The 11518-nt window shown below is 36.8% G+C and overlaps 1 long non-coding RNA gene across 1 annotated transcript in view; it reads right to left on the reverse strand.

The window, feature by feature from the left end:
- The window catches only part of LOC141730446 (uncharacterized), a 44694-nt gene extending 39043 nt beyond the window's left edge, over positions 1-5651 (reverse strand). Inside the window, exons 1-2 of the long non-coding RNA XR_012581956.1 lie at positions 5418-5651; positions 388-512 (exon numbers count right to left, since the gene is read on the reverse strand). This is a non-coding gene — a long non-coding RNA (uncharacterized LOC141730446). The remainder of the gene's footprint in view (positions 1-387; positions 513-5417) is intronic.
- Positions 5652-11518: the final 5867 nt, after the last annotated feature.

Genomic DNA, 11518 nt, shown 5'->3' on the forward strand with positions numbered 1-11518 from the left:
TGTACCCTCAGTTTTCAAAATTAAAGGTCATTAACTGAAATTAGGCCAGAGAGTATTTGCAAGCAGAAAAACATAGTGCATATATAAATGCTTCTTAAAATTAGTTTCAAGTACGTTGAAGTCCTAATTAATGCTGGTGTATGTGCAATGTTTCCTTCTCTCAGCTAAAATGTGGTGCTTCACTGCTGTAACAAAGGAAAGCAAAATTGGTGGCATCAGGAACACGGTTTTAAAATAAAATGGATGTCCTCTTAGGTTTGTTTTGCTCAATGCTGCTTTTAAGGAATACATTGCCATTCCCCAAAAATTCTGGGCTGGAAAATATATGTATTTGGGGTGGGACAGAGTGGGCATTTCCCCAGAAGCATTTTAGGTGCAGTTTGTTACCTGCCTACTGTACAGCTCCATTGCGTTGGCAGGTGTGGCTGTGCCTTCTGCAGGTGAAGCAGTTTGCCTTCCTTGCAAAGGAATGCTTCCATCCTCTTCCTGAGCACAAACTTGATGGCTGATAACTTCAAAGCCAAAGAAACAATTAATAATCTGACACAGATCCCACACTATTATGATACTGTATCCTGGCATCAGAACAGGAACAGTGCTATCTGGAGTGGATGGCAAAATCAACTTCTAAAAGCATTCCTGTTTTAGAAGAACTACTGATGAGCTGTCTTTTTGAAAAATTCTATTCAGATTGGGATGCTGAACTTTAAATATTATTAACAGTGACCAGCCTCACAGCTTCTGCAGAGATTCCCAAAATTCTTTCTTGATTTCATAACTAAACTAAGGTAACATCACTAGGACTGAACCTTTACTACACCTGTGCTGGAAAGCATCCTTAAAATATTGTATCAGTAATTTCATGTCTCAATATAATGACTTTCAAAAAAAACACTTAAGTACAAAATCATTTAACATATTATTGTCCTGTGGATTGTGGCATTTTCCTTCTCATATAAAGTCATTCACCTGCTTAAGTACTTCAAGAGCAGAATTTGAATGCCCACGACAATGACAATACTGCACTGAATTTCACTTTTTGTAATAATTGAATTATTTACATCTAATCAAGTTATCCTTTCAGTATATGTATATGAATACACATATACATACATATGTATATATATATATATACACATATACAAATATATATACAAATATATATACATAATATAAATATATAAAATATATACATATATACATATAAATTAAATAATGTTTGCCTTGTGTTAACGTATATTATTGGCTGCTAGTAGTTGACACAACAGGTGGCTATGACATTTTATGTCACTCTTCTATATTAATAGCCTAGAAAGTCACCATTCATGTGTAAAATTTCGCAAACTTAAAAACAATTGCTATTTCAATCCTAGAGGAGATTCCATAAGCATCCTATGTTTAGCAGCCAGCTAAACAAATCAGTTGATGACTATGAATAACTGAGAATGTCAGGTCATGAATTGGTGTTGATCTGGATTCTTTCTGTCAAATGAAATGATCTTATGGTAACATGAAATTGCTCACTGCATAATCAAGTCTTACCTTCAAACCAAACTATTGATACTATCATTGCTAAGATTGTCTGTAAAATAAATATTTTAAAAATGCCATGAAGCATTCAAGTTGCTTCAGTTCATACAGTTCAGTGGAGAATTTTTAGGTTTCTTTTTCCTCTCTCTTTCGTGTGTTTACCAAACTGTTACAAAACATATGCACTATTTTTGAGGAAGAATAACACAAGCCAAGCAGACAGATCTATTCATGATTAGAATGCAATGGCCTTCATTATATTCCAGTTTGCTTATAAGTGACTGATCGAGAGTTAGCAGATGGTGTTTTCTTTCACCCCTTCGCCTTCCTCTTATTTAATTACTCCAACTTAGTTTATGTGCTGGCTCTATAGTGCCTAATAAGCATATATATTTGTAAGATCATCACTTCTGTGATCTCCAAATTCATCAATGCTTAATCCATCCTCACTGAACTTGGGTCCTGTTTTAAGCTATATATCTAAGACCAGGCCAGTCGGACGTCTTACACTTTATGTTGCTCTTGGAGGTGTTTCCATCAAAAAAAATAACCTAGCATCCACCTAGGAAACTGCAGCACCTGTGGAAAATCAGTTTGGCAAATAATGTATTCTACTTAAGTGTCCTTCCAAGCAGCAACAGCTGCAGTCAGAAGTGGCACTGGGACTCTGCAGGCTGCCTCCCTAGGCTGTCAGGGGTCTCCTGGCTCTGCCAGGGCAGTTTTCTGAGGGCTGATACAGGGCCAGGCAGACAGAAATCTTGCACATATGATGCTTTGGAGCTCTACAGAGAGAATACTGCCTCTGTTTGACATGGTAATTGGAACACATGCTGTTATTCATAAAGAACAACAATCCCATTGCTATTCAGATAACAATCCATTCTTCTTCCTCTGTCTCTAATTTTATCCCAATTATTTCCTAATTAATTCCAACCAATACATATCTGATAAGATTTATGGTGGACCCTGACTCTCATCTGATCATGTTTCCTTCCCTCCAAAGTCAGTTCTGTTTCAAACCAAAATATTTCTCACAGATAGGACCTCATCAGCAACCCTTTTACCAGGAATTTGGTTTTGGTGGATTTACAACAAGTTGTGAATTCTGAAAGCCCTCCCTGTCCCACAGTCTCATGAAGCACAGCTCGATGGGCATCCCAGAGGGGAGAAACCCCATTAGCAGAAAGCTACAACACGACTCACTCATGGGTGAGAAGATTGAGACATGAAGGGCATGGGACAAATAGAGTCCCCTTCAATTTGCTTTTTCCTCAGTAAAAACTCAGTAAAAGGAAACTCTTCAGACAAGAACATATACAAATCCTAGGGCCTGCCTGGGCTAGAGACAGTCAGATTTCACTTCTTCCCTGTGCAGTCTGGCACATCTGGGTGTGCAGCAGTTAAATGAAGAGGTTTTGTCTCCCCAGATTGCTTTAAGTATACAGGTGTGTCCATTTAACTGAATTTACGTGGGACCAGAAATTCAGCTAAAAGTTCATTTTAAAACATCAGCAAACACAATACTGACATAACTAGTTTTCCCCATTACTAAGGAGAACTCAGAACTAGCACACCCATGGAGAAATGACATTTGTCCAGTTGATCTACTAGAGAACATCAAAAACAGAAACTGTGCCTTAATTTTGAATCAAAATCAAGAGATTACTTAGTTTTTGTCTTAGATCTGTTTTGGCACTCATGAATTCACTAGTGAATTTAGCAATATAGAAACTGTGGAAAGATGTAATTGGCCAAAGTTAATACAAATGTTTGTCTTTATGTAGCATGCATTATGTACATCCACTGCAAATGTCCAGTAGATTTCAGAAGATGTCCATTTAAGGTGCAGATTCCTGAAATTAGCCAAGTCACTTCAGCAGCAGTATTTTAATCTATTCCAGGTATTCTGGAGTATTTGAAACTTTATCCTTCTGATTTGCAGCTTAGGAGGCTGAGCATGACCTCAGTTTATTTTCCTCTTATGGGTACATTAGGCATCTGGATATTACTAGGCAGAAAACACAGGGTTTCTTTTTTCTTTCTCCTGACTTCATACTATTTCTGAGCTAAAGAAAAGAATTATAGAGATGGGGGTTTAGAAATCACTAGTATAAGACCAAACTCCAATCACTGTGAGAACCCCAGATGCTCCAGTAAACTGGATTTCTGGATTATTTCCACCTCAACAGGGGTATCATGGTCCCATATAGAACCCATGATCTGGTTCATCATGGTTAAAGATGGAATTTGAGTTTTTTTGGCTGGTTTATTCATTACACAGTCACTACAAGCCCTTTGGATAAGCATTTCACACAGTGGGTGAGAGGTTCAGCTCTAAGGACAGCGTTACACTGCATTAATCCAATGACTTTAATACCTTTACTCCTACTATCTTACAGCAATGTAGCTGAGAGTGAATCAGGCTGAAGATTTTAAGTATAGGTGATTCTGCTATTTTTATGAGGCCCTGCAGGCTCTAATTCTTTGCACCATGTGGGAGCCTTCCATGAATACAGAGTGCCATCTGTGCTTGGGTCTCATTCCTTAAAGAAACATTTAGCTTTCTATTCATCCTTTCTGCATTCCTGGGGCTGAGCAGTGTGTGAGTGTGTTACCCCTTCCTCCCTTGTGTCACTGGAGTTTATTGATCAGCCTCAGGACTAAAAACACAGCAGAGAGCCCTGCTGTTTCCAGTAGCTGCTGCCTATCTTTTGAAGCGGAGATGAACGTTTGAACCATAATGTATTCTTTTAACACAAGAGTATTAAACTATTGTGAAAAATAAATGCAAGAGATTCTCAAACTGGGAGGCGAAAAGGCATTGGTGCATCAGAAAGCTTGCACACCGAGCTTTTTGCTTCAGCTCTTGCAGCCTGAACCTCTTGTATCTCTGACTAATTCTCTCCCTGTTCACCACAGGAATACTAATTGCCAGATGAAGCTCTTTGTTCAGCTAATGCCCTAATTGTTGCTTAGAAGAGGAATTGTCTCTGGCAATCGCTTCTTGCAAAAGGAAATTTGAGACTTTATTTCTATGGCTGGTTCAGAGTTACGAAGTTACTGAAATTACAAGGCTAGAGTCACTGGGTGAAAAAAACCAACCAAACCAAACCAAAAAACCTCAACCACATTCTTTCTGTAGTGGGTTGTTCAAATCCAGATACAAAACATTTTACTTTACATCATAGGTGACAACATTCAGTACTTGGCATCATTCTACTGTAACACCAAAACCACATCTGGAGACATCTGGAGTTGCAGTATGAATGAGAATCCATGAAGTTCAGATTCGCATCACGGTCCCATTTGACTCATCAGCACTAAACCATGGGAGCTCATTAAAACTACTACTGAATAAAAGAAACATTAAAACAGAAAAACACAATCTAAATGTAGGTAAACTTTTGAAAGGAATAGTTCCTTGCCTGTGCTTTGATTTATATCCATCTAGTCTGTGCTTGAACAGGAAAATTTAAGAGTTCTTTGGTGGACATAACCACAGCAGCACACTAAGAACAATAACTTAAGTGTCTCCAGGTTTTTCAGTGATTTGATTTGTGATATTGCACATAAACCCAAGAACACACAGCAGTATAAGCAGACACCTGCACACACACATGCAAGTACACCTGGGCAAATAAATAAATAAATAAATAAATAAATAAATTTTCCAAAAGTACTAGATTCTCATGTCAAAAAACCACATCAGCATGTAAGAGAGAACAGAATAAAAGTAGCAGAGATATGTACCACCCCTACCACTATTGACTTGTTTACATCAATAAACTCCCGCTGTACTATATGTAAAAATCAATCCAATCCAAAAGAATTCAAAAATTCAGAGACTTCTTTTGTACCTGAAGGTACTTTCTGGGCATCTTTCATACCTTATAGAGGACTCTTTAGTGCCTGCTCTGCTGATTGGGATTCCACGATGTGTCACCCATTTATTAAGCTGAAGTCTTCTCATGATGAGTAGGATTTATTAAGATTATTGGTAGCATAAAATAAAACCAGAAAAGTTAATATAGATATACACATCCTGCTAATGTATTAGGTACTGCATCTTAGAGCTGGTTACAGTAAGTAATAAAAATCCTATGAATTTCTTTAGAGTAATGTTTCTTCCTCTCTGACCTATCAAACATTTGAGCATTACACCGATCTGAATTCCTTTTTCATGATTTTCAAAGCTTGATAATACCTTTAACTTTCAGGTTTCTTATGATATCACATAACTCCTGTGGTCTAATCCCTGATTTGCTCAGCAGGTGACAGTTTGTGGCTGTACCACCTTTGCTTCCTGATAACCCAGTGCAAATGTTGCACACACTTATTTCCAAACATAAAACTGCAAGCACTCAATATTCTGTGGGAATGAGGGAGGGGGCTGTGGAAGAAACCCTGTAGAGATAGCAATCATTATGTTTGTAATTGCTTGCTGTCCCTGACCAAGAATGTTAGAGAATTTATTACTTTTAATACTAATTCTGCCCTTTATGAAGTATGAATTACTGATTAATGAATACCAATCTGTTCCAGCTACATCCTACACCCCATATGGCATGTAAAAAACTCTTACAAAAAAGTTATAAAAAGAGAGTTACTAAATCATAGTCCAGTGCATGACTAAAGTAGAGGGATTATCTAGAATCTCATGACTTATTACATTATTCAAAATAGTTCTAGAAGTGACTAACAAGGATTCAGATGCTTCTTTTTGAGACTGCCTCATTACTCCAAAAACTGTGTTAGCAAATTTTCACAGATATTTGAGGCAGTTATTTGTCCCTTTATAGTAGACATTGGTATTGAGTCTAGCAACAATAATAGATAAGATCTGCAAAAGATGTTCTACATAAGGAAAAATTTCCAAGTGCTGAAAATATAACAAATAAGAATGGTGTTTTCTAAAGTTGTCAATGATCATGGGAACATATTAGATCATAGAACCATAGCATACTGGAAGGGTTTGGGTTGGAAGAGACAAAAAATTATCTAGTCCCAAATCCTGCTGTCATGGCAAGGGACACATTCCACTAGACCAGGTTGCTCAAAGCCCATTTAGCCAGGCCTTGAGGATGTACTTTCTTTCAGTAATGCAGGTATGTCTCTGACAGCTGACTGTTCACTTTTTCTTCCCATTTTTCTCAGCAATGCCAGGAGCCCAATGTTATTGGGCAATCTATGGCAAATGATGTAGCAACAGCTGTTAACAAGAGCATTTCGACCTCAGCTATAAGAAAACAGAAGGAAAACAAAGTAGCTGAGAGCTGTTTGAAGACCTAGAGTAGGCTACTAGTCATACATGCAATGAGACATAGCTGTCCTGAGCTTGGGGCATCAGTCCTTGGCTCCTGATGGTCCAGGCTGGGTCTGCCACTTCCCTGTCTTCAGCTTTGTAGATCCCTGGCAAAGAGGTTGGGGCATGGTGAGAGGCAGGTTAGGTGTCACAAACATCTACCAACTTTTGGATAATGGAATCCAAATGCAGCACAAACCTGTGTGTAGAAACCCAAAGCACTCTTGGCTTTGTCAATTTGGACATAGCCTTGATGTTATGCTGTTGCTATATGCTGTATAGACCCTTGCCTGCATCGTTATGCTTGTGTCCTGAAATTTGTGGATGTGAGGTTTTAAAACACTCAGACTGATAAATCTAACATCAGGGATAACAAAAAACCAGGAATTTATCCAATCATTTAAATCCCACACAATGGTTACACTTGCTTTCAAACAATAGGAACAAATGTGACTATTAGCAGACTATATCCGTTTTGCAGAAGGTATACCTGGGGCAGATTAAACCAGCATATAAAAGTGTACAGAGTAAAACCTTTGTATATATTCAGTCTTGTTTGTGCCAAACACCAACTTAAAAAAAAAGGACAGTTACTGGAAATTAATATCCGAAGATTATTGAATATTATAAGCTATGTAAAAAGTAGAGGTTTTGAAGTATTATTCATTTACCTATACACTAGGACTTTGTGGTTTATGGACTAGCTGGTGTTGGATCTATTTGTTTTTTTCAAAGAATACAGAATAAATGCTTTTCTATCATCCACAAAGAGTCTTTAAAATCATAGATTGTTTTCTCTCTTTTCAGGATTTCTTTTATTTTAAAAATTATATATACATATATTCCATAATCATGCCTTTTTCTTTAAGATTTGAAAGACCTTCAGGTGCTATATAGATCATGTATGACTTAGCCTGGACAGGGGACATAAGGTACTTATCAAAATTCATCCCTACTATTGCACCTCCTTTTATTTCTGTCCACTATAGCGAGAAGCTTTGTGTGCCCTTCCAGTAAAGGACGCAAGGCTGGCTAGCAGTCAGTGTGACAGAAGGAAAGCAGTGCAGCAGAAAATTGGATAACAGGATAAAAAACACAAGGACCACAGGAAGCCCATCAAAACTGCCTCCTCTTGTCAAAAACCAGACAAGTGACAAGTACAAATATAAAGTATTATCCACAATTCAGTATTTCTAATGATATCACAATTACAGTCCTGCTTCCTATAGGCAACCACTTAACTTTTTAGGCTTGACCTTACAATCACAAACCAAATGTGGTGTGACAAAACAAATCTGTGGAAGAATTGTTTGCAGTCAGACATCTGACTATCCAGTCCCAAGCTAACTTTTATTTAGCTGTTTTCCCTTAGAAAAAAAGTGTTTGAAGAGTACTGCTCAGTCACTGATCTAAAAAACATGTTGACTTAAGACCGTGTACATATTTAGCAATTCCAGATCGTGCATCAGAGTCAGGCAATTTAAATTGTCTGCCAACAGTTCAAGACAGTGGCTAATTCATTACTCACACATCTCTAGTTGGAGTAGTAATTTAAACTCATGTGTGTCATATTAATTGTAATCCTGTTTCAAAGTGACAAGATAAATTTCTCAAGGTACATAATATATTATGGACATAGGTCAAAACAAATGAGTGTCTAAAAGAGATTAACACTAAATACATGCAATATGTCATGTTTGTAAATTAGGGAAGGATAAATTACATTAACATTTAACAGATTGTTCATTATACTTCATCTATGCTTAGGCAAATACTTCTCCTGTATATAAGATCTCTTTAAACAACTCATACAGAATATATAGGATTGCATACTTGGAATACAGAAGCATCAGATCCTACAAAAAACAGAACACAGTGCTACAGGATAAATAAAACTGGCATCCTTATTGGAGTTTCCCTGATTTATTCTCATTAGTCACAGGAGTGTTAGAGAAAAATTCAAACATTTTTCCCCATTTTTTTCTTCCCTTCCTGTTATAAAATTAAATATGTTGGAGACAAATGGTTTAATTTAAAAGCAGTTTCTCTAACAAGGAAAGCTCTGAGGCATTTTGTCAGTTCAAGCACCTAAGCAATTCCCTGTCACTGTGCTTGCAGAGCTCTGTGTCCTGCGTGGACAACAGCAGTGTGGTGTGGGACATCACTGCCCCACGTTCCCTCCATGTGCAAACCCTTGGCCAGCTTCAGAAACTCACAGCAATGGCTTTCAAAGGGCTCCCAGGTAAAACCAATGAAGGGTACAAGGAAATAAATACAACTGCTCCTGTGACTGTAGAATTTGACCTATCAAAGAGTGTTTATTTATATTTGTATTGTCACAAAAATGTTAAAAGGAAAGGATGCATTTCTATATTCACCAATATTCACTGATTATATCACAGTAAATAAGTATTTAATATAATTTTAACTATATCTACACTAAAATTTCTAGTTTTGTTAGCACTATTTCTCACTAAAATCTACATACAGACCAATTCTTCAACAGTTTCTAAAGCGAGTATAGCCCTTTGGTTCAATGAAACTGCCCATTGGGCTATAAATAAATAAGTAGGAAGCCTTAATACAACTAATTTTAAACAATTTACTGAAAAAAATAAACATTACAGGTTGAAATCACTGATCATGCTGATTTTATCAGATAAACTGTGGGGTTTTCCCCCTTATTATGTAAGGATTCCTTTGATAGACTGAATAATAATGAAAGGATTTACTTAATTCCAGATGACATTTTAATTCATTCAATTTTAGTCACTCTGATGATAACGCTGTAACACTCCTTTCAAATAAAGAAAATCTGCTGAGAATTATGTGCTGAATGGAGGCTTTTCCATCACTAAAACATGATCTCATATATCTATTTATTTCTGCAGAAAACTGTTGTAGCCTCACACTCTTTAATTACTGCCATTTAAAGGTAATAATTTAAATTTCATTGCTTTTGCCGTGTAAATGTCATTCCTTGTCTAAATAAGGTCAGCCATTTAGACATATTGGTTTTGATATGTGTGTCATCTATATTTCATTTCACTGTATTTCATCTCTTCTTAAGGCATCATGATGCTTCTCACCCTGCTTTACACTCCACCCTGATATTTGTCTGTAGGATAGCTGTGTTGTTAACACAATTCATGTATCAGTCACCAGTCACTGTCATCTCCTGTTATTTCCAGCCTCTTTTCTTTAAAAATCTACCAATTTCCATTGGAAATGTACAAATGCTAATCAGAACCAGCAACAGCTCTGGCTGTGGGGTAAAGGAATGAAGGAATAGAAATACATGGGATAAATCAGATTTCATTGCTAACTAATGCAGATGTCAGTACACATGGGTGAACATCTTTTCCTTGCTTGCAGACCTTGCTTTTGGTAAAAACAGAAGCAAAATTGAAGCCTTTTTTTCTGCTGTATATTCAACATGGGCAATTGGCATTCAATAAAATAGACTGTGTTAACAAGGCAAATGGAAGAGTATCTTGTTCCTCTCGTCTGAAGTCCCTGGGTAAAATGGCTGGGGATCATTCTGATTAGAAATACGTTTGCTACATGTTTTGTGCCTAAGCAGTCTTTTGCAGATCTATTATTGTCTGCTTTATGGGGAATCTCATCTGGCTTCCACAGGGAAAAGGTCCTCCAGTTCTTTTGGCATTATTTTCGTCATATCAAACCTTATGTATAAACTTAATCTGACAAAACAGACTAAACTGCGTGTGGGGGAAAAAAGGCTAATTTATAAATTTAACTCCAGCAGAAGTGTTCACATGCCAGGCAGACATCTATCCAATATGCTCTCAGGTTACAATCAGCAAGATAAAATCCTTTTATGAAATCTTTTATCCTGTGAGTCAATAACTGAAGAAAATGGTTTAATTATTTCCAAAAGTCCATTCCAGCTGGAATTTTTTTTGTGAGTCCTGATACCACATTACTTTTGTGAAGTGTTCTGGATCACTGCATCTGCAAAAGGAGCAAATGTGTGGGTGAAAATACAATCCAAATCTCACCCTCCAGGAAGTTTTGGTAGAAATTACAGGAAAATTTAAAATGTTGATTGTTTTAGGCAGGTTTTCCCATTTTTTTTTCCCATGTTCTTTGGTTAGATAGTGAGATATGTGGAAACAAAACCTGTGTACATTGTTTTATTACTTAAAAACCCCAAATGTTTCATGTAGTAATTGATACTTCAAGGACATTATTTGATCCCTCCTTATTGCTGCAGAAATGACAACAAAAGATCAGTGCCTTTAACAGAAGGGAAAATTCTTGTACTTTTAAAAAACGATTTCTATTTATAATCAAAGCTTTCAGTCAAGTACTTTCTCAAACCTGCTGAAATAAATGGGGATTGTATATTCTATTTAAATGGGCAGAGAGCAGGGGTCAGAGACACTTTTTGCAGCTATAACCATGACATATGCAACTTTTTTCCCCCAAGAAATTCTTAGATCTTGACATCTTGAAGGCAGTGAAGCCATTTCTCTTGCTTGTTGGTTTAGGAGAATTTAGAACTACACTGAGCAGATGCTAAAACAGATGGACACTGTCTTCTGGAAAAGTGGGAAAAATATCTGATTAGAAAATGTCATGCTATTGTTTCTTCTTAATATTTCCAGCTGGATAAGCTATGAAAGGACATTTCTTTATGTCATAATTGAAAGAAAGTGTAAA

This window comes from Zonotrichia albicollis, chromosome 10 (genome assembly GCF_047830755.1).
Source record: "Zonotrichia albicollis isolate bZonAlb1 chromosome 10, bZonAlb1.hap1, whole genome shotgun sequence".
NCBI classification, from domain to species: Eukaryota; Metazoa; Chordata; class Aves; order Passeriformes; family Passerellidae; genus Zonotrichia; species Zonotrichia albicollis.